The sequence below is a fragment of the Panthera leo genome, chromosome D1 (genome assembly GCF_018350215.1).
Source record: "Panthera leo isolate Ple1 chromosome D1, P.leo_Ple1_pat1.1, whole genome shotgun sequence".
NCBI classification, from domain to species: Eukaryota; Metazoa; Chordata; class Mammalia; order Carnivora; family Felidae; genus Panthera; species Panthera leo.
Genome location: NC_056688.1, coordinates 86606509 through 86632481, shown reverse-complemented (window position 1 = coordinate 86632481; position 25973 = coordinate 86606509). Strand labels below are relative to the sequence as shown.

Here is a 25973-nt window from a genome sequence, read left to right as displayed (position 1 = left end):
AGTCGGTTAAGCGTCCGACTTCGGCTCAGGTCACGATCTCGCGGTCGGCGGGTTCGAGCCCCGCATCGGGCTCTGGGCTGATGGCTCAGAGCCTGGAGCCTGCTTCCGATTCTGTGTTTCCCTCTCTCTCTCTGCCCCTCCCCCGTTCATGCTGTGTCTCTCTCTGTCTGAAAAATAAATAAATGTTAAAAAAAAAAAGTGCTATCAAAATTGGCCATTACTCCATGTGACTTACTGTTCGATCCATCCAGCTGCCTGAAGAGCCATATTAAACACATTCCAAGACAGTCCTTCAGATGAAGAAAGGCGTAGCATTCAACAGCTGACCCATTGGTTACAAGTTCCTTCCAGGAGCCATTACCTTACTTCTAGGTTGTATATGTATGTGAAATATTCTGCAAGGTGTCTTGCAATGAAGCTCTGGAACACAAAGAAATCCAAACTGAAGATACAGAGCTGAGGTGAAAGACTTTTAGGATGCACCAGTGGGAAAACCAAGTGGAACGAGGGAGGCTGAGATAATCTGAAGTGGTACACAACAGATACCCAATATATTTTTTTTTTTTTGTGCATTTACAAGAAATAAAGCCAAAGCTGTTAATGTATTGTCTCCATTAGCAGCAGCAGAAGTTTGCAAATAGTTAAATGATGCCTGATTTATATGCATTATATCAGATATTTCAAATAGAAACTCAATTCAATTAATTTCAATAGTGGTTCCACTTTTACATTCAATTCGTAAAATAAAAGAGCAAACTATTTGAAAGTTCATTTGGTCAAAGGTGAAACATCTGCCATTTCTTCCATTATTGTGAATGTTATCATAGATTTAGTTAAAAAGTTGATCACTATAGGTAAAATAATTCATGTTTCTGGTGATAATACAAATATAAATTTTGGCAGAGCACCATATTGAAGTAGAAGTAATGCTTACATTGAATGAAGAAACTTAATTTGGGGTAGAAAAGTATTTGAAATTGGTAGTAGTGTGCGTATCATTCAGAATTGTATCTATCTGTGAGGTTGTTGTTGGCCAACAGGTTGTTCTGAAATCAAATCAAATTGGCTTTCTTCATTTGTAAAAGATGAAAAAGTTGGAGAAATTACTTTATCTGATTTAAAGACTTGCCATGAAGCTACATAAATTGGACAGTGTAGATTTGGTATAAGAATGGATACATAGATGAATGGAATAGAATATGTGACCCAGAAACAGACCAACATATATAATGTCAGGAGATTTTGACAAAGGCGTCACAGTAATCCAATAGTGAAAAAGTTTTCTTTCCCCCAGTAAGTGGAAGTGTTCCAACTGGATATTCATACAGGAAAAAAAAAAAAAAAAAAAAAAAAAAAAAAAAAAACAATAAACCTTGTCCCTTACCTCAAACTTTGTATAAAAATTAATCATAATCACAATGAAAACAAATCATACGCTGAAATGTCAAAGCTAAACAATTAATATTCTAGAAGAAAACATAACAAGAAACTCTTTATGACTTTGGGAAAGCAAAGATTTCTTAGGACACAAAATACAAACCATAAATGAAAAAACTGATAAATTGAATTTCATCAAAATTTAAAACTTCTGCTCTTCTAAAGTACCACTACAGTAAGGAAAAGTAAACCACTGACTAGGAGGCAATATTTACAATACATAAACCTGATAAGGGACTTGTACCTAAAATATATAATGAGCACTTACAACTCAATAATAAGACAAAAACCCAATTAAAAATAGGCAGGAGATTAAACAGACACTTCACTAAAGCAAATATAAAGGCTAACAAGCATATGAAAAAATGCTTAACACCTTTAGTCATCAGGGAAAAGCAAATTAAAACCACAGTGAGATTGCAGTACACACCTATTAAAATGGCTAAAATTAGAAAGAATCACAGCACCAAGTATGAGTGAATGTGGAGTAGTTGGAACTCTCATACACTGCTGGTGGGAGTGTAAAATGGTACAGCTACTTTGGAAGCCGGTCTGGCAGTTGCTTATATACAGTTAAGCATTCACTGTTTACATAATCCAGAAATTCTGCTCCTATGTATTATCCACGAGAAATGAAAGCATATGTCCACACAGAGACTTGTACATGAATGTTCATAGCAGCTTTATGCAGAATCTTTTTAAAATATTTATTTATTTATTTATTTATTTATTTATTTATTTATTTATTTTTATTTTGAGAGAGAGAGAGAGAGAGGAAGGAAGGGGCAGAGAGAGAGGGAGAGAGAGGGAGAGAGAGAGAGAGAGAGAGAGAGAGAGAATCCCAAGCAGGCTCCGTGCTGTCAGTACAGAGCTTGACACGGGGCTCCATGCCACACACTGTAGGATCATAACCTGAGCCAAAATCAAGAGTTGGACCCTTAACAAATGAGCCACCCAGGTGCTCCCATAATCTTATTTTCATTTATTTGTTTATTTATTTATTTACTAAGTTTATTTTGACAGAGTGTGAGCACAAGTGAGCTGGGGAGGGGCAGAGAGAGGGAGAGAGGGAGAAAATCCCAAGCATGCTCCACACTGTCAGTGCAAAGCCTGACCCACAATACTCACCAAGGGGCTCAAACCCACAAATCATGAGATGATGACCTGAGCCTAAGTCAGGAGTTGGATAACTAACCAACTGAGCCAGCCAGGTGCCCCCAATAGTCTTTTAAAACTGGAAAACAGGTGAATAGATAAAGAAATTGTGGCATATCCATACAGTAGAATACAACTCTGCAATTAGAACAAACTACTGTAATGAACACCTTCATGAAAGCATCTCAAAACGTTATGGTGGGTGAAAAAAGCCAGATCCATAAGACTGCATACTGTATGATTCCACCTGGTAAAACTCTAGGACAGGCAAAAGTTACTTACACGAAGAGAAAGAAAATCACTGGCTCTGTGGGACGAAGGTGCATGGGGCAGTGGCACTTACTACAGGAGGTGTGAAGGAACTTCATGATGTGATGTAAATATCCTATAGCTTAATTGTGTTGGTGGCGATAATTCCCCATCCTCAACCTCATTCTCATTTCTACATACTTGTCTCCTACCTTTCTCCTAGGCCCCAGCTATCTCCTCTATGAAGCCCTTTTCCCAAGCTGGATCTCTGTTCCCCTAGCACTTTAATTCTCTTGGGTGATTTATCACATTTTTTATCCATAGTTTAAGTGTATGTTTTATCTCCTCCTTTTTCCTCTGAGTGCTTTAAGGCCAAAAGGTAGTATCTTATTCATCTTTATATCACTTGTAGATCCTAGCACAGTGCCTGGCACACAGTATGCACTGAGTAAACATTTGTTAAATAAATGAATGTGTAAAGGAAAGAACAAACAACCCAGTGAATGAATGAATGAATGAATTAATGAAACCTCTGTTTAGCACAGATACTAAGCATAACAGCATCAGTAGGCATGGCGTAGTGAAAGAGATTTTTAAGTCCTTTTTTTCCCATTACATTTGTGGTCATTGATAAAATTTACAAGTCCATTTTAGTATAAGGTCTGTGCACAGGAAGCAGTTAAAATCTTTCTTTTTTGCTCACATCAGAATATCTTGCGGTGAATGCATCTGACATCCTGCTACAAAAAGAAGAGGGAAGTTCTGAAGTGTGGAGGTCCGGATTCAAAAGGTCTTGATCCATGGTTTTGCTTTCCACCCGGACAGCACGTTCCAGCAGAGACAGGAGTCCAGCCTGCAGCCCAGATACTGACGTGTGATACCCATTGTTTGCAGATTTCTGCCCCCAATGTTCCTCTGTGAGGAAGAGCCAAGATTTTATCTGATTGTAATTCAGGCTGAGCTAGGGCACCTCAGACATCATGGTTCAGAATTTTTTTTTATGTGTCCTCCATGATTGTACTGCATATTGTACATAGCATAACCCACACATAGTACATGAGCATAACTCTAAGAATAATAATATTCACTGAATTAACAAATGCGTGAACAATCTAATTATCACATGAAGCAGGAAGGGCTGCCCTTTTGTCCTGATTTGTGACACTGTGGACCTTCCGGGGATGTGGGAGTGTCGTATTGCGCAGCCTCGCAGGCTCTAACTTTAGCCAGCATTTACAGGTAGCATTTAGCTCCAATAACACAGATCTACCAGGAGGGACTACACTTTCCATCACCTCTGTTCCAGTGCCCAAAACTCCTAGCTGAATTAAGACAATGAAGTATCAATCAGCCAGTATTTACTAGGCACTCACTGTATGGATGAACAACACTACTAAGGCATACAAAATTTACAGATGAAATACAGGGCATGGTTCTTGCTTTTCAAGAACTGCATAGTTTGTTGGGATTCAATATTCAAATATTCACAAAACAAAAAATAACACAGAACTATCACAAAATATCAAGTTGTATGGCTTGGAAAATGAGGAGGTATTGAGTTCAGAGAAGAAAGTTACAGAAACTTTTGCCATTGAGGTGGTGAGTGTTTGCCAGCAAATTCTGTGTAGGTTGTTTCTGAGATGTTGCAGCCCAAACTCCTTATGTGATGCCAGCAGTGTTTATAAGCCAACATTGGTTCTTTAATTTTTTTTAATGTTTATTCATTTTGTGAGAGGGAGAGAGAGAGAGAGAAAGAGAGAGAGAGAGACCAAGTTGGGGAGGGGCAGAGGGAGAGGAAGACACAGAATCCGAAGCAGGCTCCAGGCTCTGAGCTGTCAGCACAGAGCACAATGCAGGGCTCGAACTCATGAGCCCTGACATCATGACCGGAGCCAAAGTCAGATGCTCAACCAACTGAGCCACCCAGGTGCCCCCAACACTGGTTCTTTAAATGTTGCCATCTGACTGGGGAAGTGAGCTCCTGGCACAAAGCCTCCATCAAAGTGTAGAGTAGCAAGAAGCAGTCTGGACCTGACAGAGTATTGACGTCGGGCTGCCAGAGGTGTGAACCAGACACAGAGAAGGCAGAAGTGGAAGCTAGACAAAGGGTGAACACTAGCAGATATCAGGGAAGGGAGAGGCAACAATCAGGAAGCTGACTTGCTAGGTGACAAGTCGAGAAGCTCTGACAGGTCAGGAAGAGAGGTGTGAATGGGCCCAGGTGATCCTGGACTATGGACATTATGTAGCTGTGTTGGAAGTCAAGGTGGTCAAGGGTAGAAACAGAAGAGGAGGGGTTAGAATCAAAGTAGTTAGATCAGAGGTAGAGAAACTTTATGTAAACAACCACCAGTTAAAGATTAGTCAGTCTAAGAAGTCCAGAAGTAGGATTTTGATCCAATCTCTGTCTTGGGGAGCCCCAACCTGAGTGCAAAATTTCAGTCCTACCAGCCTTTCCAGGGCTGCCATTTAGACCAAACTTTGAAGGAGAAACTTGGGAATTAAGAATAAAACTTACTTAGATTGGTTTGTTCCATGTGACTGCTCAGTTACCCTATATCAGTCTCACCAGTATTTTCTTATTTTTTTGTACATGTGAAGCATATTTGTACCTCAAGAACTTTGCACATGTTATTCCCTCTCCAGAGAATTCCTTTGCCTTGAGTCTTCAAATGTCATCTCCTCAACCATCCAACATTGGTTCCTATCAATTTCCAGCGAAGCTGAGTCTCTACTGAAGACCTCACTGGGGTGGATTCAATTTATGATGGGTCACCCTGTGTGAGGGAACTTGCCCATATCCTGAGGAAGCTGCTATATTTGGTGGCATTTCATGGGACAGACTTGATGATTTGGAGAAGCCAGGGTACGCTGGTCACTATTAAGCAAGGACCATTCACACCTAGCCTTTTCTGTATTAGAATGAATTTAAACATAGAAAACAAAATGCAGTCAGTTTCAGAATATTTTAATGCTGCTTTATCTATTGAGAACATAGGATCAATAAAAGCATGGGTATTCCTAGCCCACAAAAAAAACTGGTAGGTTTGGGAGTACAGAATAATCAAAGACAAATGTTTGTAATGAGTTTTTAAAGCAGTGAGAACATTACAATACAGACTAAGGATAGAAATATATGAAGGCATCTTGTTACATGCTGTATTAATTATGCCATTTCTTACAGCTGCCATGAAAACTTATAATAGTTTAGTTCATGATTTCAAGAGGTATTGGTAGATCACATGGGCTTTACCAGTATCAGGAGATGAGTCAGTTTCTTCTATCCCATTTACATGTCTCAACCCCCTAAGACTGTCTAAAATGTCTATTGGGAACACTATCACAGCAAACAATTTTCAAGAGCACACATCTTAGTAACCATACTTGATTGGACTTTTAAAAGTGAATAAAAAGAAATGGGTGAAGTGGTGTGAGAGATACAGGCCTCCAGTTATGGAGTAAGTCATGGAATGAAAGACACAGCATAAGGAATGTAGTCAATGATGTTGTAAAAGCGTGGTAGCTATACATGTGGTGAGGATAGCATTATGTATAAACTTGTCAAATCATTAAGTTGGACCCCTGAAACTAATGTAACATTGTGTGTCAACTATACTCAAATAAAAAATAAATAAACTGGATAAGAAGAGAGGAATGAGGGCATAGGTCCAATGGACTCCAAAGACTAGACAGGACCTTACTGTTGCTCTGGCCCAATCCCATCATTGTTTATATGGAGAAGCCGAGGCCAGCAAGTCAAAAAATTTTCCCAAAGTTACTGAGAATCTGTGGCTCTTTGTTCCCATTTCAGTATCCTCAGAAAGATGATCAGAATGGTTTAATTCTTTCATTCAGTAAGTGACTGTTGATGGCCTATTTGTGTACCTAGGATTATGCCAGGTGTTGGGAGTATTTACTGGGTGAAATAAATACCATTTCTGCTTGCACGGAGCTTTAAATCCATGAAGGAAAATGTAATTACATAAACAATTGCAGTGAAGAAGTTTAGGGTCATGATAAAGCACGTGCAGGATAATTCATTCATTTATTCACCCAAAAACTATTAAAAACCTACTGTGCACCGGGCACTGTTCCTATATTAGTGATAGCACAGCAGAAAACACAAAAGCCTACTCTCAGGGAGTTTATGTTGTATCAGGGGAGTCATATAGTAAACACAATAAATAAGTTAATTGTGTACTAAGTTAGAAGACAATAACCATGGCTAAGAGGAAACATGGAGATGGGCAGGGAAGTTGGGGGAAGTGGAGGCCTGAGGGAAGGCCTCATTGAGTGCATTTGAGCAGGACAGGGAGGAATCCATGCAGATAGCTGAAGGAAGACTGTTCCTAAGGCAGGGCGTGCCTACCAGGTTTGCAGACTTCCCCCAAGGCCAGTGTGGTTAGGGGATGCGAGTGAATGGAAAGGAGGCTCCTTGGGGCTGCATGTCAGGGCCCCAAGCCAGGGTGGAGGGGGTGTGCGCTGTTGTGCGCAGCGCCCGTGAAGTTCAAGGGCAGGCCTGGCTCTCTTTTCTAAACTTGCTCAGATCTCCAGCCAGCTTACACACTTAGGAAGTCACCCTGCCCTTGTGAAGAACAAACATTTACAAAAGATGGCTCAGAATTTTGGTCCAGTTTCATTTGGAGAAGCCAACTATTCCAAAGACAAACCCCACAACTAGAGAGAGAACTAGACACTGCATTCCCTCAGCAAGAAGCAACGTGCTGCTGGACCCTCCACGTAGGCTCATAATTACATAGTTAAGAGTATAAATGAGGTTGATCTTTTTTCTCCCTCTCTCTTCTTTCCTTCCATTGAAAACAAGATTCACAGTGTTTTCCTTAATTTTACCTTCATTAATCTTATTAGAGTTTTGCAAAGCACGTTCCGTGAGAGCCCCGATGGGGAATGTTTTCTTTACCAAAGTTCACGATTCTCCTATTCAAATCACTAATTTCCATGGTTTCACTTCAGTGCTTTTGTGCTCTTCAGGCCCTTCAGGAATGAGCTCAATTATCAACCCTGAGTGAATCTGAAACCTGATTCAGTCTTCTTATGATCTGATTAAAGCAATGGGGTTTTATAAATGTCACTAAAGAAATAGTCAGACCTAGACTGCTAGAGGCTGGCCAGGCAATAATTTCCTCCTGTGAACTTGTGGCTTATTATCTTTCGAATATTTGAAGCAGATCAGTGGTCTGATGGTCATTGTGTGTCTTAGGGGGTTAAGATTTTACCGTGAAAAACATTCTTTATAATACTTGGCATGCACATTCCAAAAAAAAAATCCTATCAAGAGACTGGCAGTTTTTAAATTAATTATTTGAGCTTGAACAATTCAAAAGCATCATCAAATTAAAACAAGGTAATTTGGCACAGAGGTTATTGCCCATCATGTCTTCTAATTACTTTTCTGTATTTTGAAAAAACAAAAACAAAACATTAAATGCTGAGATAATGAACTTTGGGGGCGGCGTTCCGCAGCAATCCCCTTGGTGATGGAAAAAACAGCCCTGACTTCTAAACAGACCCATCTGATCTTTCCCAGAAAGATCTTTTTGTAGAAAGTGGCAAGAGTAAGACTCAGTCTCCTTAGAATGTCTTTAGAGCACACTAGCCATAAACTGCACACATGGTTAGGGAGCAAGGAAAATGAAAAGTAAAATAGAAGGGCACTCTCATAGAGTAAGATTGCTGGGTCAAAGGGTAAATGCACGTGTAATTTTGATAGCTATGGCCAAATTCTCCTCCATAAGAATGTACCCTTATATTCTACCTGTAATGTCTGAGAGGTCTGTTCCCCCACAGCCTCAGTGTTATCAAGCTTGTGGGTTTCTGCCAGCTAATAGGTAAGAAATGGTATCTCCGTGTGGTTTTAATTTGCAGTCCTCTTATTATGAAACAAGTTGAGCATCAACTTATGTTGAGCATCAACACAGTCATTTGTGTCTTTTTTTCTGTAAACTGCATGGTCACGTTTTATGCCCATTTTTCTATCAGGTTTTGCTGTTTTTCTTCTCAATTTTAAGATTCCTTTATACAATAGGGAAATTAGCCCTTTATATTAAGAATTGCAAATACCCCCACCATTTGTCTTTTGTTGTTATTGTTTGCTTGTTTTTTTTTTTTTGTTTCTCCTTAAAAAGTTTTCATGCATTCAAATTTATGGGTTTTTTTTTTCTTTTTATTGCTTCTAGGATTTGGGACATAGTTAGAAAAGCTTTTCTCACTGCAGATTATAAAGAAATTTGTCCACATTTCCTTTTAGATCAGACGAGATCGGGAGCATTCAGGGTGGTATTAGGTTTCCTTTTAGTAATTCTCTGGCTTTATTTTTTACATTTAGATCTTGGGTCCATTCAGCAATTATTCTGGTAATACTGTAAGGTTTTAAATAAATTTTATTTTGCCATTTGACTTTTTCCTTATTTCACAGTACTTTTGAGATCAATCAAATATTTTAAAATTTTATCATTAACATCTCTGATTTTAAAAGTAGTACATGTTAATGAAAAGTAATGTACAGAGAAGCAGAGGGGGGAGGTAGAAATTCCAAAGTGTTTACACATGTGCGTATTTCCACTTTTTAAAATTATATTGTATATTATTGTGATAATACTGTCTGTACAATTTTGTATACTCTTCTTTTTCAGTTAACATTCTAGGACAAACACTTTTCCATGGTACTAAAAGCAATTCATAAACATGCATTTTAATGCCTGCAAAGTAATCCATAATTTGAATATATTGTTATGTACTTACTCATTTTTGCATTATTGATATGCTTTTTTGGTCAGCTTTTCATTTCTTAACTATCTCTTAATTCATAACTAACTCTGTGATGACTATATCTATACAGTTCAATCTGCAAGATAGATTCCAGAAAAGGAATTGCTTTGTGAAAACCTAAGCACATTTATTTTTTTAGAATCTTGATACATAATGCCTAATTTCTTTCTAGAAATCTAGAAATTAGGCAGCAACTAATATTGCACCCAGCAATATGTAACACCATCACTCTTACTACAGCATTTTTAAGAAATACCTTTTCTCTCTAACAAATTTAGGTTTTGAATCAAAAAGAAAGTAAAATGTTTAGTATGGAGCAGATAAAAGTATTATCCAGAATATCTTTGACCAGTAAATTTAGTTTATTCCTTCTTTTGTGTTGTGTAAGTCAAGATAGTCATAGTTATTATACAATCAAAACACTACTAAAATTCCAGATGAATAATTTGCGCCCAATTTAAAAATCTTATATTAATTTTTCTAGAAAACGTTGATTAAGTGTACCAGGTCCCATTTGTGTCACACAACATTATACATTAGTGAACAAAACAGACACCCCTTCATATATTTAAGTTACCTGGCCAACCCTTGTAGGCATCTGAGCTTGTAGCATGTACTTAATATATGCTGTCTTGCATTTATTCTTTTGCAAATTTTTGCCCATAACAAAGACCCTCCCTCCCATCTTCTGCAGGGGAAGATGCTATACACACTAACTATAATAAGTAAGTAAATTAAATACGATGTTAGAAGGTGGTAAGTGCTACAGGAAAGCAGAGTAGGGAGAAGTCAGAAATGGTAATGCACTACTATGTAGGTGGGGCATCCTAGTCTTCAATTTCCTCTACTAGTTTTTCCTATTAAATTCTCTTTGAGGACTAAAATATTTTTAAATCTTTTTTTAACTGTTATTTTGAGCTAATTTTAAACTTATAAAAACAAGCGGCAAAAATAGTGCAGAGGGTTCCTGGATACCCGTCACCCTGCTTCCCTGAGTGTTAACATCTTACATAACCCTAGCATAATTATCAAACCCAGGAAATTAACATTGATACAGTTTGAATTTCAACACTTTCTCCACTAATGTTCTTTGTCTGTCCCGGGAGCCTATGCAGCTTCCCCATTACATCTACTTGTTAATTCTGTCTCCTTTCATCTGTAACAGTTTCCTAGGCTTTTCATGTCTCTTGACAGTTTTGAAGCTTACTTCTCACTTTGTAGATTTTCCCTCAATTTGGATTTTTGATGTTTTCTCACAACTGAAGTAAGGTTATAAACTTTTGGCAGGAACACAACAGAAATGATGTTGTGTCCTTCTCAAATCAAGTTTTATGATGTCAAGATGTTTTATTATTGGTGGTTTTAACTTTGGTCCCTTGGTGAAGGTGGCGTCTGCAACTTTATCCATTATAAAGTTACTGTTGTTCCCTTTGTAGTTAACAAATATCTTGAAGGAGATACTTTGAGACTTTGCAAGTCTTCAATATTTTTCCCACGGATTTTTTTTAACATCCATCTGCAGATCTTGTCTACAACAAGAATTACTGTAATATTTACCTAATGGTGATTTTCTACCTCCTTCTTTCCTTCTATACCTATTCATTGGAATTCTACTGTAGGAAAAAGCTGTCTCTTTTTAGCTATTTATTTATCTACTCAATTATATACTTTTTTCAATCTGGACTCATGAATATTCATTTTGTTCTATGGGCAAAATCCAATGGTTTCATTACTTATTGTGTTGCTCCAAATGTCCCAACTTGTTCACTAGGAACATCCGTAGGTAGACTTTTGTTTTCTTTTGGCATGCCCTCATCTTATTTACAGCACTTCCCTCCTTTCTGGCTCCACAACACTCTCCAGATTCATCCTAACATTTTCCCTGCCCTTGCCCCGGCCCTGCCATTTCTCCAAGAAGCCCTGGTTCCTTTTATCAGAGAACAGTGCTTAGAAACCAAGATCAGGGCACTGGTTGTGCCCACTGCAACTGAGGACCATTGCTTCTAGGCTATTTTAGCAGAGCTAGAAAATTGCATATCTATAAACTATGCATATGTACCTATCAGTACCAACTATACCCATCTATACATCTGTATGTATCTTTCTATGCATATATATCTGTGTGCTTGCATGTATACATATATATGAACATACATATATTCATGTGTACATATATGTGTGTATGTATATAATAATGAGCTTATATTGATACCTTGAATTCTAATCCACAGTGTTCATTTTAACCTTTCCGCTTTCCTTATGTGGAACTTCTTTCTCTGACAGTGAGAAACCAGGCTGTGATTATCTACAACTTATTTACTTACTATTAAATGTTCTAGTAAACATTTAATGAGAAATGCATTTCTAAATAGAAGACAGCATTTATGGGTGGTTCTCTTTGTCTTTTGCCTGACAATATCTAGTCAAGATAACTGTTTCCCACAGTTACTTAAGTCGATTCTTTTCATACCCCCTTTTTAGTGTAGTTATGTTAGTCATTTGTTGGTGTTTGTTAATGTTAGTGTTTATAAGTTCCCTCTATATTCTGGTTGGTTTTGTTTGTTTAGTTTTTAGGGCATATGAAAGGTATATTGAAATATTACTATGTTTTTAATAAGAAGGGCTAATGAAAATATAGACTCAGAGATGTTATTAGTCTTTTTAAACTCAGTTCTTGGTACAATGTTGGCAATTCTTTTTTTTTAATTATTTTTTAACATTTATTTGTTTTTGAGAGACAGAGTGTGAGTGGGGGAGGGGCAGAAAGAGAGGGGGACACAGAGCCCGAAGCAGGCTCCAGGCTCTGAGCTGTCAGTACAGAGCCCTACGCAGGGCTGGAACTCACAAACCGTGAGATCATGACCCAGGATGAAGTCAGACACTTAACCGACTGAGCTGCCCAGGCACCCCCAATGTTGGCAATTCAATCAGTATTTATTGATTAAAAGATTTTGCTTATATGTAAATACAAAATTATGATGAACTAGAAAATAGTATTTGAAGCTAAAATTATGGCATTAGAAAAACATAGCTGGGAAAGAAAAAAATTTAGAAAAGAAACTATCAAAATCAGAGAGAAAAATAGCCTCAGAGTCTCACTTTGACTTTTTTGACTGAATTCTATAACTTTTCAATCAGGACTTATAAGGAGTTTCACACAAATTTAAGAAATATGGAATTTTTCAAATTTTTCTCAAAAATTGGGTTATGCCCATATCAGAGTTTAAGTTAGCTAGAAAGCAGAGGTACCCATAATGTTATTTTCATATCTTCATATAAATATGTTTTTTCTATAGAACCTGGTGTCTTCTTTCCACCTCCTGTGTCTCACAAGGAATTTAAAGAACTTTCAAACAAAAGGACACAGTTAATCATTTTCATATTATAAACCTAAATGTTTCCTCTAAGTAAATGCCATAACAGGCCACAACAAATTTAAATTCCCAAATAATTTAAACTTCAGGGGGATGAGGTTAGAAGACTGGGGGAAGTTTTCACCTCCTTGTACACCTTTTCTCTCTCAGGATACATCACTACCTTCCACTGTCATTTTTGTTTTTCTGGGTCATGTTCAAAAGAAAGTAAACACAAGGTTCTTCATAAAGTACGTAAACATATTTTCTTTTTTCTTTTTTCTTTTTTTAAGGTTTTTGTACTTATTTTTTGAGAGACAGACAGAGCGTGAGCAGGGGAGGGGCAGAGAATAGGGAGATACAGAATCTGAAGCAGGCTCCAGGCTCTGAGCTGTCAGCACAGAGCCCAGCATGGGGCCCGAACCCACAAACCTTGAGATCATGACCTGAGCTGAAGTCGGACACTTAACCGACTGAGCCACCCAGGTGCCCCACATATTTTCTTTATTAAAGTGGAGAGATGAGGAACAAGATACATTATAGCAAGAACAGCCTAGAATATAGAACGTGTTTTCTGAGCAGTCTGAGTAAGATTCCTGCCAGCTGGGTTTCTCCCGCATGTGTTCAGCCTGGCTGTTAAGCATCCAGCGGCCTTGATGTCACAGATAATCCCACACATACTTTTTTTACTAGCAAACTGTAGTGTTCACCAAGACAGCACCTTTCCTTGAGTTCCTCACTGACACGTTTGCTTGGCCCTCGTCCTCCTTTTTCCTGCCAAATTGTGCTTTCAGGAAAGAATCTGCATCAGGTTACTCCAACTTCCGTGAATTAAAGCCCACAGGACAGGGAAGATGAGAAGGAAACCAGCATCTGGGGGAATATTCCAGGCACTGTGTGAGAGGACCTACATACACTCCTTTAAAAAAATATATTTTAAGCCTTATGTCTAACATGAGGAATGGTGGGGATTTGACTGCCATGTTCCAAAAATTTTAGCAAGAAACTTAAAAAAAATTATTTTCACAGGTGGAGTCACCCGTTTTGGGAAGGCTGATGTTGCTGTCCTCACCCCACTGGGAGGGGTGGGAGCAGCGTCTCTGCTGCTCCGCTCTTCATTCTGCCCTGGCCAATCGAGTTCCTCGTATACTAGATTCTGAACAGTATTAGCTGAAGATTAAGTTGTTTTTACTGACAATCAGAACAGATTCTGTTCTCTGAGTTCATTTCACAAATATTTATTGAGCTCCTGCTTCACAAGTCTCATTTCCTGTAAAGGATGATTAGGAGAGGATGTACAGGGAATAAAGCATCACTCCTATCTTCAAGAAGCTCACAGTCCACGGATAAACACACACGGAGTGTGATTAGAGAATATGTGTGTGTGTCTAGGAGGGGTGATTCCGTGCTTTCTAATCTCCGTCAGGCTAAGGAGCCTCACGAATCCCGTGTGGAGTGTTCTGATATCCCTTTAACCCGCTGTAAACACAGCCACTTTCTCTGGCTCTCAAACAATAATAAACATGGTGGGCAAGCGATAAATAACTCTATGAGGGCTGTTCTGTTTCCAGCTGGAAGAAGCCTCCTTATCCTTGTTAGTGCCTGACCGGATTTAGGGGTTTAAGCTTGGTGTCACAGTACCTTTTCTCTCTCAGGATACATTACGTTTTCCTAGCTCTTATCTTGATTCACTTGGTGGTGTCTATTTATACTCTTGCCCCAACACAGGGTGAGAGTGAGGGAGTGTTGGCTCTTGTCTTCCCAGCAAAGTTGAGAGAGATACCTGAGTACATCATCCCAAGAACGTCCCCCTCTCTCTGGATGTGTTTTCCCTGCTGGTGATGAAGACAGAACAAGAGAAGAGGGCAATGGGGCTGACCACATCCACTGTGAACTTCCACTCTCTTCCCGCCTCTCTGGAGTCCTGGGTGTGAGACAGGATTTGGCTCTATTTTCTCAGGAATTGCACAGAACTTGATGAGAAAAGTGACTTTTTTTTAAAGTTTATTTATTCTGAGAGAGAGAGAGAGAGAGTACACGTGTGCAAGCACACACACACAAGTGGGAGAGGGGCTGAGAGAAAGAGGGAAAGAGAGAATCCCAAGCAGGCTCCATGCTGTCAGTTCTGAGCCCAAGCGTGGGGCTCAATCCCACAAACTGTGAGATCATGACCTGAGCTGAAATCAAGAGTCTGACGATCAACCGACTGAGCCACCCATGCACCCCGAGAAAAGTGACTTCTACCTCTACTCTGAGGCTCACCCTGGGCAGTTTCAATTGAAATGCCAACTGTTTCCCCACCCTCAGATAAGACCATGTGGTGTTGGTGGGTGGAGAGAGACCTCTGGCGAGGAAGACAGCATCTCTTGTTGCCAGCTTTCCTTTGACACGTCTCAAAATCTAGAAAGAGCTGAAGCCAAAGAGAATTTCCCAGGAAAAGGAAGCTAAACGACTCTGCTTTTATAGAGAAATAAAACAGTTAGGAATTCTCTGACATACTTCCTCATCCCAAACCTAACTCTTCAGAACTCCTTGGATGAAATCTAAAAGATAGTAACCAGGAAGACAACGCTAATATTTCTATTTACTTTGTTGAATGTCCTGCAGAACTTGGGTAAAGGCCTCACAGTTTTGTCTAAAGTTTCTAAATAATAACTGGGAAAGATGTCAGCAATCCTTTGGACTCTGGGAGAAAAGAAAGCAATTTGCAGAGTAATAGTTATCATATGTCTATAGGATGGCATGTGTATTTTAAAAATATTGGCCTTGTCAGTCAGAGTGGCCAAAATGAAGAAATCAGGAGACTATAGATGCTGGAGAGGATGTGGAGAAACAGGAACCCTCTTGCACTGTTGGTGGGAATGCAAATTGGTGCAGCCGCTCTGGAAAGCAGTGTGGAGGTTCCTCAGAAAATTAAAAATAGACCTACCCTATGACCCAGCAATAGCACTGCTAGGAATTTATCCAAGGGATACAGGAGTACTGATGCATAGGGGCACCTGTACCCCAATGTTTATAGCGGCACTCTCAACAATAGCCAAATTATGGAAAGAGCCTAAATGTCCATCAACTGATGAATGGATAAAGAAATTGTGGTTTATATACACAATGGAATACTACGTGGCAATGAGAAAAAATGAAATATGGCCTTTTGTAGCAACATGGATGGAACTGGAGAGTGTGATGCTAAGTGAAATAAGCCATACAGAGAAAGACAGATACCATATGGTTTCACTCTTATGTGGATCCTGAGAAACATAACAGAAACCCATGGGGGAGGGGAAGGAAAAAAAAAAAAAAAACAAAAGAGGTTAGAGTGGGAGAGAGCCAAAGCATAAGAGACTGTTAAAAACTGAGAACAAACTGAGGGTTGATGGGGGGTAGGAGGGAGGGCAGGGTGGGAGGGAGGGCAGGGTGGGTGATGGGTATTGAGGAGGGCACCTTTTGGGATGAGCACTGGGTGTTGTATGGAAACCAATTTGACAGTAAATTTCATATATTAAAAAATAAAAAAAAAAAAAAAAAAAAAAATATTGGCCTTGTATTTTTTAAGTATTTACAGGTCATGGGAGGATATTTACAGAACAATTGCTGTTTGTTACCCTCAGTATGGGGGTAGTGGATTGGGGGGTAGAGAGGGTGGAGACAGCCAGACTATTAATTGTGTTCCTTTATACACTTCAAATCTGTTCCAACTGTTATGATAAGCATTTACTTTTATGTTTATAATTAGGAAATAAAGCATTTTGTTTTACTTTTGTTAAAGTTTATTTATTTTGAGAGACAGAGAGAGAACATTAGCAGGAGAAGGACAGAGATAGCGGGAGAGAGAATCCCAAGCAGGCTGCATGCCATCAGTGCAGAGCCCTACGCAGGGTTCGAACCCACGAACACTCAGAACCATGAGATCAAGACCTGAGCCGAAATCAAGAGTCGGACTAATGGACTGAGCCACCCAGGTGCCCTATAAAGCATTTTGTTGTAAAAGGTAGCTGGAAGGTTTGCTTGCGTGCCTGAAGCTGTCTGAGAGAAGGATCAAACCAGTCTTGTGAATCAAGAGGGAGCGTGTTGGGCCACGTTGAGCACCCCCCCCCCCCCGCCAGCCAGGCAGAGGCTGCCCAGTGGGCTGTTCTGCCACCAGGAGGAGGCTGAGGCTGTGGGCAACTCGCCTCCAGGAGCCTGTGCTTCCTCAGTCCCAACCTCAAGGACGTGTCGTTGCAGGTGATCAATCAAGAATCAGGCTAGACTTGCGCCTGGAGGGAGAATCTTGAAACCAGTGAGCTGATAACCGGGGAGCACTGTCATGGGGCTTAGAATCTCCCACTGTTTTGGCTCCAGCCAGCACGGAGCGGCCGCTCTGGGGGCCAGAGAGCAAGCCGACGCTTTGCCAACATAATGCTTAACCTACCACATTCCTATGAATTGGTTCTGTTACTATTACCCATCTTACAGATGAAACACAGAAGCTCAGAAAGCTGAGTCAATTTGTCCAAATTCACTCGGCTTTCAACACAGGCCTACAGTGAAAATATAATTACAGCTGTATAGTTGTAGTATATTAATATGTTTGTGTACACTTATAGAATGTACATGCTTTATAGCCTCCTAATTTTTCCAGCTCTTTCTCACACCTGGGTAATCTGTAGTCTATAGTCTCCTCAAAAGCAACAAACACAGAGGATTACTTCAAGCTTCCACAGGGCCTGATGTGTCACAGACACTCACTAAGTAATAGTTTCGTTGTATTTCTTTGGTGGTCGCCACACTGAAAGGAATCAGACCCCAAACAGGTTGGAATCGAAGCTTCCAGGATGAGTCAGTTAGAAGCAGGTCTGGTGTTGGGAGAGCCTGGGTAATACTACTTTATGTGAAGAAAGTGTGCTCATTCTTCAGCCCACTCTTTCCTCATATCTTTCTCCTTTTCCTCTTCCTTTCCCTATAAAAACATCTGAGTTTGTGTTCTGGGATAAGAGAAAAATGCAGGTTCTACCCAATTTAGTTCTTCCTCTACTGATCTGATTAGAATAAACAAGAGCCTCCTAGGACTTGTAAAAAAAAAAAAATCCTTACTCAGATCTTGGATGAATTATTGCTGAGAGGTTTTAATTGGCTGTGGTTGGCTTCTGACCTCTTGTACAGATTGATTTATGAGGTGAATTTGCAATCCACTGTTGGAAAAATTGATAGCATGGTAACAGATAGAAGTTACTGTTTGAATAAGGCTTGGAAAATATTCATGCCACTCCAGCCCCCGCTGCAAACACCCAATTTCATGTCCACAGGCAACATTCTCTGGGAGCACTGATGGGCCCTAGGCTAGCCCTACGTGTTTGTTTTTAGAGTCTGATAAAGGTTGCTGTTTTCTAGTCTGCAGGGGGAAAAATAAAAAGTTAATGTGTAGAATAATCTGTTTTATTTTTCCCTATAATTGTTCTTAAGCCTTCTGCAAGATTTTATGTGCAAAATTTTTAACACAAGAGTGATTTGTTCTTTTTTTTGCCACCATTTTAGTATTTTGTGTGGTTCTTCAGAAGACACGATAACTTCTGCTTCTGAACCACAGCCCTAGGGATTTGGGATAAGCTCTCTGATTATAGTGCAGTAGCTTCTCTCCCCTGTTTTAAAAATATTTTTATTTATTTATTTATTTTTTGTTTTTGATATATATAGAGAGACCAAGCAGGGGAGGGGCAGAGAGAGAGGGAGAGAAAGAGAATCCTAAGCAGGATCTGCACTGTCAGTGCACAGCCCCATGTGGGGTCAAACTCACAAACTGGGAGATCATGACCTGAGCCGAAATCAAGAGTTGGAAGCTTAACTGAGCCACCCGGGTACCCCATTTCTCTTACCTTGTTTAAGGAAGGAGGTCAGATTTTGAGGGATTGTGTGGAACAAAATTGATCACATGCAAAGTGATACAGGTTCCACTTCAACGTATGTGTCTGGCACTAGATGCCTTTAGAAACATGGGAGACCTGTGCTCAGTGATATTTCTCTCTATTTCATATCACTTCTAGGATGTAGGACATTGTTCGTATCCAATGAGCCATTCTTAGAAAATGGCGTTAGAAAAAAGTGAAACATTTCCTTGCATGAATTCTTGTAGCCTGTGTGTTGCACTGATTTACATTGATTACCAGCCACCTACTCTCTAGTTCCTGCCTTCTTCTTCTAAACCATCCACGACACTTTGCTAGGTGCAGAGTCAGTGCCTAAGAGCTTTGTATTATCTTTGTTCACATATTCGTTCATTCAACAAATCTTTCTTGAGCGCCTATCCTGAATAGCCTCTAAGTAGGCATTTCATGCACAACAGTGAGTAAAACAGATGTGGGTCTTATCCTCATACGACTTAGCTTCTATAAGAGGGCAGACAGTGAATAAGTAAAACACATAAATAGGTCATTACAAATTATCATGTGTGTGTGAAAAAAGAAAAAGAACAGGATGCTGTAGGGGGGGAGAATAAAATGGGATGCTTACATTATGTGAGGTAGTCGAGGAAGGACTCCGCTGAAGATATGACATTTAACCTGAGAGCTGAAGAAAGAAACCAGCCATTAGAATGGGAGAAAACATTCTTGGCAGAAGGGACAGCATGTGCAAAGTCCCTGCACAGCAGGAGGGTTGAGCAGGTGCAGTCTAGGAGCTAAAAAGGACCTGCATGGCTGAAGCATAGTGAGCAACACAGAGAGAGTGTGGATAGATGTTCAGAAGACCAGGGTCATTTAGAACTTTGCAGCCTAAGTTAAGAAATCTGGATTTTGTTCCATCAGGTGGGAAGACATGCTGATCCTTATAGAACCTCACAAAGACACAGCACTGAACCTCTGGTTTGGGAAAGCTTCTTGCCAGCCTCGAACCAAATTAAATGAGGTCATACCTTTTCAGAAAGCTTGGTGTATCTCTTTCAGTATTTTTTCAATGCATACTATATACCCTGTAGTTATACAGTTGTACAATACAATCGGGATAGCATCTGCTCATGTTCACTGAATGTATTATAGCAGGGTCCACATGTTATCAAATGTTCTTCTACAATGTGATTTTTAATGACTTCCTAACATTTCCAGTACAATATGGTACATGAAGGACCATAATGGATCTAGCCTAGCTCCTATTAGACATTTGAATCTAATAAGTTAGTAACACTATTAACATATATATACATATATATATGTACATATATAGTACATATATATATATATATATAGTACATATATATATATATATATATATCTTTGTATATATGTATATATTTTAGAGCAAGAGAAAACAAGTAGGGAAGGGGCAGAGAGAGAGGGAGACAGAATCTTAGGCAGGCTCCACCTCAACACCGAGCTGGACATGGGGCTCCATTTCACCATCATGAGATCATGACCTAAGCCAAAATCAAGAGTTGAATGCTTAACCAACTGTGCCACCCAGGCACCCCATAATATTAATGATTTAATGATAAATAACAAACAACGTATAGAACTTACTTGCACGTTAATTTTTGCACATGTATACCTGAATATTTCTTTAGGGGAAATTCCCAGACATGAAATTAGTGGGCCAAAAGAATATGCTTACTTTTATGATTGGATCAAAAGTACCATGATGTCAGGTTGAAAGCTATCAGTTGACACGCCCATGGGTGAAGTTTGAGAGTAGCCATTTCAAGAGGGGTACTGTTTTCCAATGGTGTACTTTGGGCTATAGGGGAAATGGGAGTGACTCACACCCACTGGGGTTGGAATTTTGCTTCTCATAGCTTTGGCGACTGTAGGTAAGTACACAAACCTTAACCTGAAAGATTCTCAGTTTGTTCTTCTGTAACATAAGGAGATAATGCCTCAAAGGACTGAGGCACGGATTAAGAGCAATCACATATAGAAAGCACTTAACAGAATATAGACCTTCCTTGACTTCTGATAGCATTATGTCCCGATAAACCCACCCTAAGTCAAGAATATGGTAAGTTGAAAATGCATTTAATACACCTAACCTATGGAACATCATAGCTTAGCCTAGCTCACCTTAAATGTGCTCAAAACACTTACCTTAGCCTACTGCTGGGGAAAATCATCTAGCACAAAGCCTATTCTATAATGAATTGTTGAATATCATGTAATTTATTAAATACTATACTGAAAGTGAAAAACAGAATGGCTGTGTGGGTACTGAATGGTTGTGAGCGTATCTGTTGTTGACCCCTCACGATTGTGTGGCTGACTGGGAGCTGTGGTTCACTGCCCTGCTCAGCATCACAAGACAGGATCGGATGCACATCGCTAGCCCAGGAAAAGATCCAAATTAAGAATCTGAAGTATAGTATAGTTTCTACTGAATGCATATGGTTTTCCCACCATCGTAAATTTGAGAAATCATAAATCCAACGATCATAGTTGGGGACAGTCTGTACCACAGTAATGATTGGTGTTCTCCCCTCCCCTTCTGTCTCATGCACACACACAGACACACACACATTTTGTGTGTGTGCATCTTATGGTTGTGAATTTTGACAGTCTCTTAAGCAAATGAGAAAAGGAAAATTCTCGCCTCTGTTATCACATCTTTGAGGCATTGAATAAAGTGTTTACCCACTTTCTCCTGGCAACTAAGCGTGTAATCTCTACATTCGAAGGTGAAATTTCTCCCACATGGATATTTCCTTTCTAAAGAGAAGATACGTCATCTTTGGCTAACATTAGGCTTAGAGATTATCTGTTTTGTCTTAAATCTTTCATTATTTGTTCAGATTATGAGACAAAAATATGGCGTGGGAGTAAGAGCCATAAAAACCTGGGTTGCAAAACTGGCTCTGGCCACTCACAGGTGGCATGGGCTTGGGCAGGTGGCTCATGCTCTCTGAGCCTCATTTTCTCCCACTGCAAAATAATACAATACCACTTCTCAGAGCTGATGTGAGGAGTAAATGAGATTAACATAAGCAAGAGCACTTAACCTGTGCTGCGTAGATCAATAAATTTGTTAAATCCAAATCTCATATCCACCTCGTAAGCAATGAATAGTAAGGATATGAGCACATACATCCATGACAAAAGACATCTGCTCTTAGGTCTAGCTCAGTCTTTTATTCCTACAATGATCAATTACCTCTCCCTTTTATGTGCTGTCTTAAAAAATCACAGTGACCCTAATTTATAACCTGGATAAGAAAACTCAAGTGACAAGGGCCCTGATGAATCTCCTGATGCCTTGCAGAGTTGTTTGAATGATTAGGTTGACCTGCAATCTTCCTCCTTTGCCAACCTAGAAAAATTCTGAAATGGCCAAGAGGTCCAGGCAGCTAGTAGCCCAAAGAACTGATGAGTGAAATGGTACACGAGTTCATGGTGGCCGTAAGAAAGTGTCAACAAGCAGAGAACAACTGTCTCTGTAAAGTTTGCTGTGAAAAGGTACATTCATTTCCACTGGGAGTGGTGGCCCTGTTGCTATCATGCCAGAACCAACCTGGGCATAGATAGATTTTGTTTGAGTTGGGAGTGGGGAGAAGTTAGGGTAGGAGAAGGCCCCAGATAATCAGATAAAGTTTGGGAGGATCAGGAGTTTGAAAGTTATACCTTAAACTAGGTTTTGAGATTGTCTAATTTGGTTTTTCATTCTTGTTACTTCTGGAAATCTATTCCTCCCACCCCCATACAAAATAGATACAAGTTCCCAAATGCCATGTTCATAAGATATTAGCTAGAGCATGGGCTTTGAGACCTATTTTTGAGACCGATTTCTACCTGCAGCCTAGATTTCTTCACTCCTGGATGTTGAACAGGCATCTTGAACATGCCCATCTCAGGTAGAGATAATTCCATTTTCACTTACTGGAGCCAAAGACATTGGGGTCCCTCTTGTCTCCTGGTTTTTTGTTTGTTTGTTTTGCCCCGTTTTTCTTCTCATGCCTGCCCAGTTTGCTAAGAAATCCTATTGGCTGTACCTTCCAAATATATCCAAGTCAATTTGACCCTTTTTAACTACCCTTGTTGCTATCCCTTGTTCTTAACCTTTACCTCCTACCTGATTATTACAATATCCTCTTCATTGTTCTATCCTTGTCCCTTCAGGCTATTTTCAACACAGCAGGAAGACAAAGCTATTCAGGTGTACAAGTCAAATCATGTCCACACCTGCCAGCTGCAGCCCATCCCCCTAAAAAGAGTCCTTACTAAGGGTTCTGAGACATAGGTGCTCCAGCCCCCTTACTTGCCAGCTTTCCCTCCTGCTCTCCTCCTCATTCACCCCACTTCTGTCACACTGGGCTCCTGGCTGTTCTTCCAATACCATGACAAGCACACACCCGCCTCAAAGCCTCTGCTCTGGCTCTTCCCTGTGTCAGGAAGATTCTTGCCCCAGATACACACAAGTGTATCTGGTGGCGTTATTACTTTCTTCCTATCTTTGCTCAGTTGTGACCTTCCCTCACCATCATTTCTGAAATTGCCCTCTCCCCGTCCCAACCTACCCCTTCTCCCATTTTATTTTTTCCTCCTTAATGCTTATTACTGTCTAAAACACTTTATACATTTTTAAATAATTTTGTTAATGTTTATTTATTTTTGAGAGAGAGAGAGAGATGAGCAGGGGAGGGGCAGAGAGAGGGAGACCCAGAATCCAAAGCAGGCTCCAGGCTCTGAATTGTCAGCGCAGAGCCTGACACGGGGCTCGAACTCATGAACCGTGAGATTATGGCCTGAGCCAAAGTCAGACGCTTAACCGACTGAGCCACCAAGGTGCCTCTAAAACACTTTATATTTTACTTACTTACCTGGTTTATCACGTCTCCCCACCAGACTTTAAGTTCCACAAGAGCAGGGATTTTTGCCCATTTTCTTCACTGTAGTATACCTAGTTCCTAGGACAGAGTCTGCCTATACAGCTGCTCCATGAGTTAAATGTGGACCCGATCTAGAGCCAGGCTCTCCCACTTCATAGTTGAGTGAGTACAAGCAAGAGGCTTAACCTTTTGCAGTCTGTGAAATACACAGGACTGTGCTGGGCTTGCAGCTGATTTCAATAAATGTTTCTTCCCTTGGCTTTTTTCTAATTCGAGTAATGGCAGAAAGCCTTGAGATGCTAGAAAAGGACAGTCAAGTACAAGGAAATAATTTCTCTTGCTTTATTTCTTTCCTTCTCTTTCATCTTCTTTTTATTCCTTGTCTTCATTGTTCTTACAATAATGCACAAATAACACTGAAATATGTGCATCACATGGAAAGCATGGTGGAGGCCCTGAGCCAGCACTTATAATTGTTAGAATTTCAGAAAGGAAATTGCTCACTTAGACATCAGCCCAGAATACCACTGACGGTGAGGGGGAAGGCCAGGCAGGGATACTGAAATCCAAAGCTGTTATAAAGGTACAGTCTTTTTTTTTTTTTTTTTAAGAGAGAGAGAGAGAGCAGGGGGAGGGACAGAGAGAAAGAGACAGAGAGAGAGAGACTCCCAAGCAGGCTCCAACCTCATCGCAGAGCCTGATTCAGGGCTCAGTCCTACAACCCTGGGATCATGACCTGAGCAAAAATCAAGAGTCAGACACTCAACCAGCTGAGCCACCCAAGTGCCCCTCAAGGTACAGTCTTGATAGCAAACATGATGGCTTTCTCTGTACTACTCTGGACACAGGGAAGATATTCAGGAGCTGAGCACTTTCCAAAAGATGCATTTATAATTCATGTGATTAAGAGAAGATATGACTGTGAGATACCCTCCCCCCATTCCCTCTATGCCCCCCTCTATTGTGAGTCCTCAATCTACAATGGTGAATATGGGGAAGGAATGATAGACAGCAATCCCTCACATTACACTTGCACATGCCAGGCCCCGTGCTGTACAGGTGACATATATGAACCTGTTCAGTCCTCACAATGACCCTAGAAGGTAGACACTATTATTATGCTCATCTTAAAGATGAGAACATGGAGGCACAGAGAAGTTAGGTAATTTCCCCAAGGTCATACAGCTGGTAAGTGGCAGAGCTGAGATTCACAATTTGGCAGGTGATGGAATAAGAAATAGGACTTAACCAGTCCCAAACAGTCATATTGATCATGTGAATGTATACTTGTCCATCGAACTGTAGATCTGCCTATGTATCTTGATAAGCTGTTGCCCTTGGTCCTCTCGTCTCTCAGCTGGTCTCATCTTGCCTATCCCGTTGATACTACTCCCCACAAATTCACCCTCCATTCTAGACTGGCTGGCTCTTTCTTAATCCCCCAGACCATACTCACACACTCATTCCTCTCCAGCCCTCCTCAACATCCTTCACAGCATGCTCCCCACTCATAGCTGGGGGTCTACGTCCCATTAGGAGTGTCTGCCTTTGGGATGAAGAAGCTTAGGAAGGCTCTCCAGATTTCATTTCTGCCTTTCTCCCCAAGTCCCTGACTTTGGTCTGAGCTCTCTAGTTCCTCCCTTTTGCCTTGCTCCTGCTTCCTGCCTTTGGCCTAGTGCTTCCACTTCAGGATGGTCTTCCTGGCTTCTGGTTTGGGGGCCACCCTGGGTCCTGTCTCTTGGTCAAGCTCTGCTCCATGCTCTGCATCCTGAACAGACCCATGCCTGGCCACCATTGGTCTGGCAGCCTAGGTGGGCAGAAAGTGACCTGAGCAACCTGTCCAAATCCTGGGAGAGTCCTATCAAATCCTCAGGGCTTCAATAAGACTTTCCCTAACAATGCCATCTGGTGTTTTCTTTTTCCGCTTCTCGGTCATCCGCATGTTTATTGGCTATACCATCCACTCTGACCCGTGTTTGAACTGTCCGTTAGCATTCTCTACAGTTAGTATTATTCACTGCCTGCTCCGTATCATGTCTCTCCAAGAAGATAGCATGTCCTCTAGACAAAGACTGTTTCATGTACTCCCTTTGTGTGCTAGACAAAGACTGTTCCCTATCTCCCTTTGTGTGCTAATACTTTCCCACTAATGCTTGCTGACCTGAAAATTTTATGACTAATCCATGAAAAATGGGCAATTGAGAGAAATATCATGT

At 40.4% G+C, this 25973-nt stretch overlaps 1 long non-coding RNA gene across 8 annotated transcripts in view; it reads right to left on the bottom strand.

Moving 5' to 3' along the window:
- LOC122199342 overlaps positions 1–25973 on the bottom strand; it is an 89933-nt gene that overhangs the window by 1344 nt on the left and 62616 nt on the right. For 7 of the 8 annotated variants that reach the window (XR_006193476.1, XR_006193477.1, XR_006193471.1 and 4 more), the window contains one exon: positions 236–420. This is a non-coding gene — a long non-coding RNA (uncharacterized LOC122199342). Of the gene's footprint in view, positions 1–235; positions 421–19466; positions 19524–25973 lie in introns of all 8 variants that reach the window. The other variant, XR_006193472.1, reaches the window with a different exon arrangement.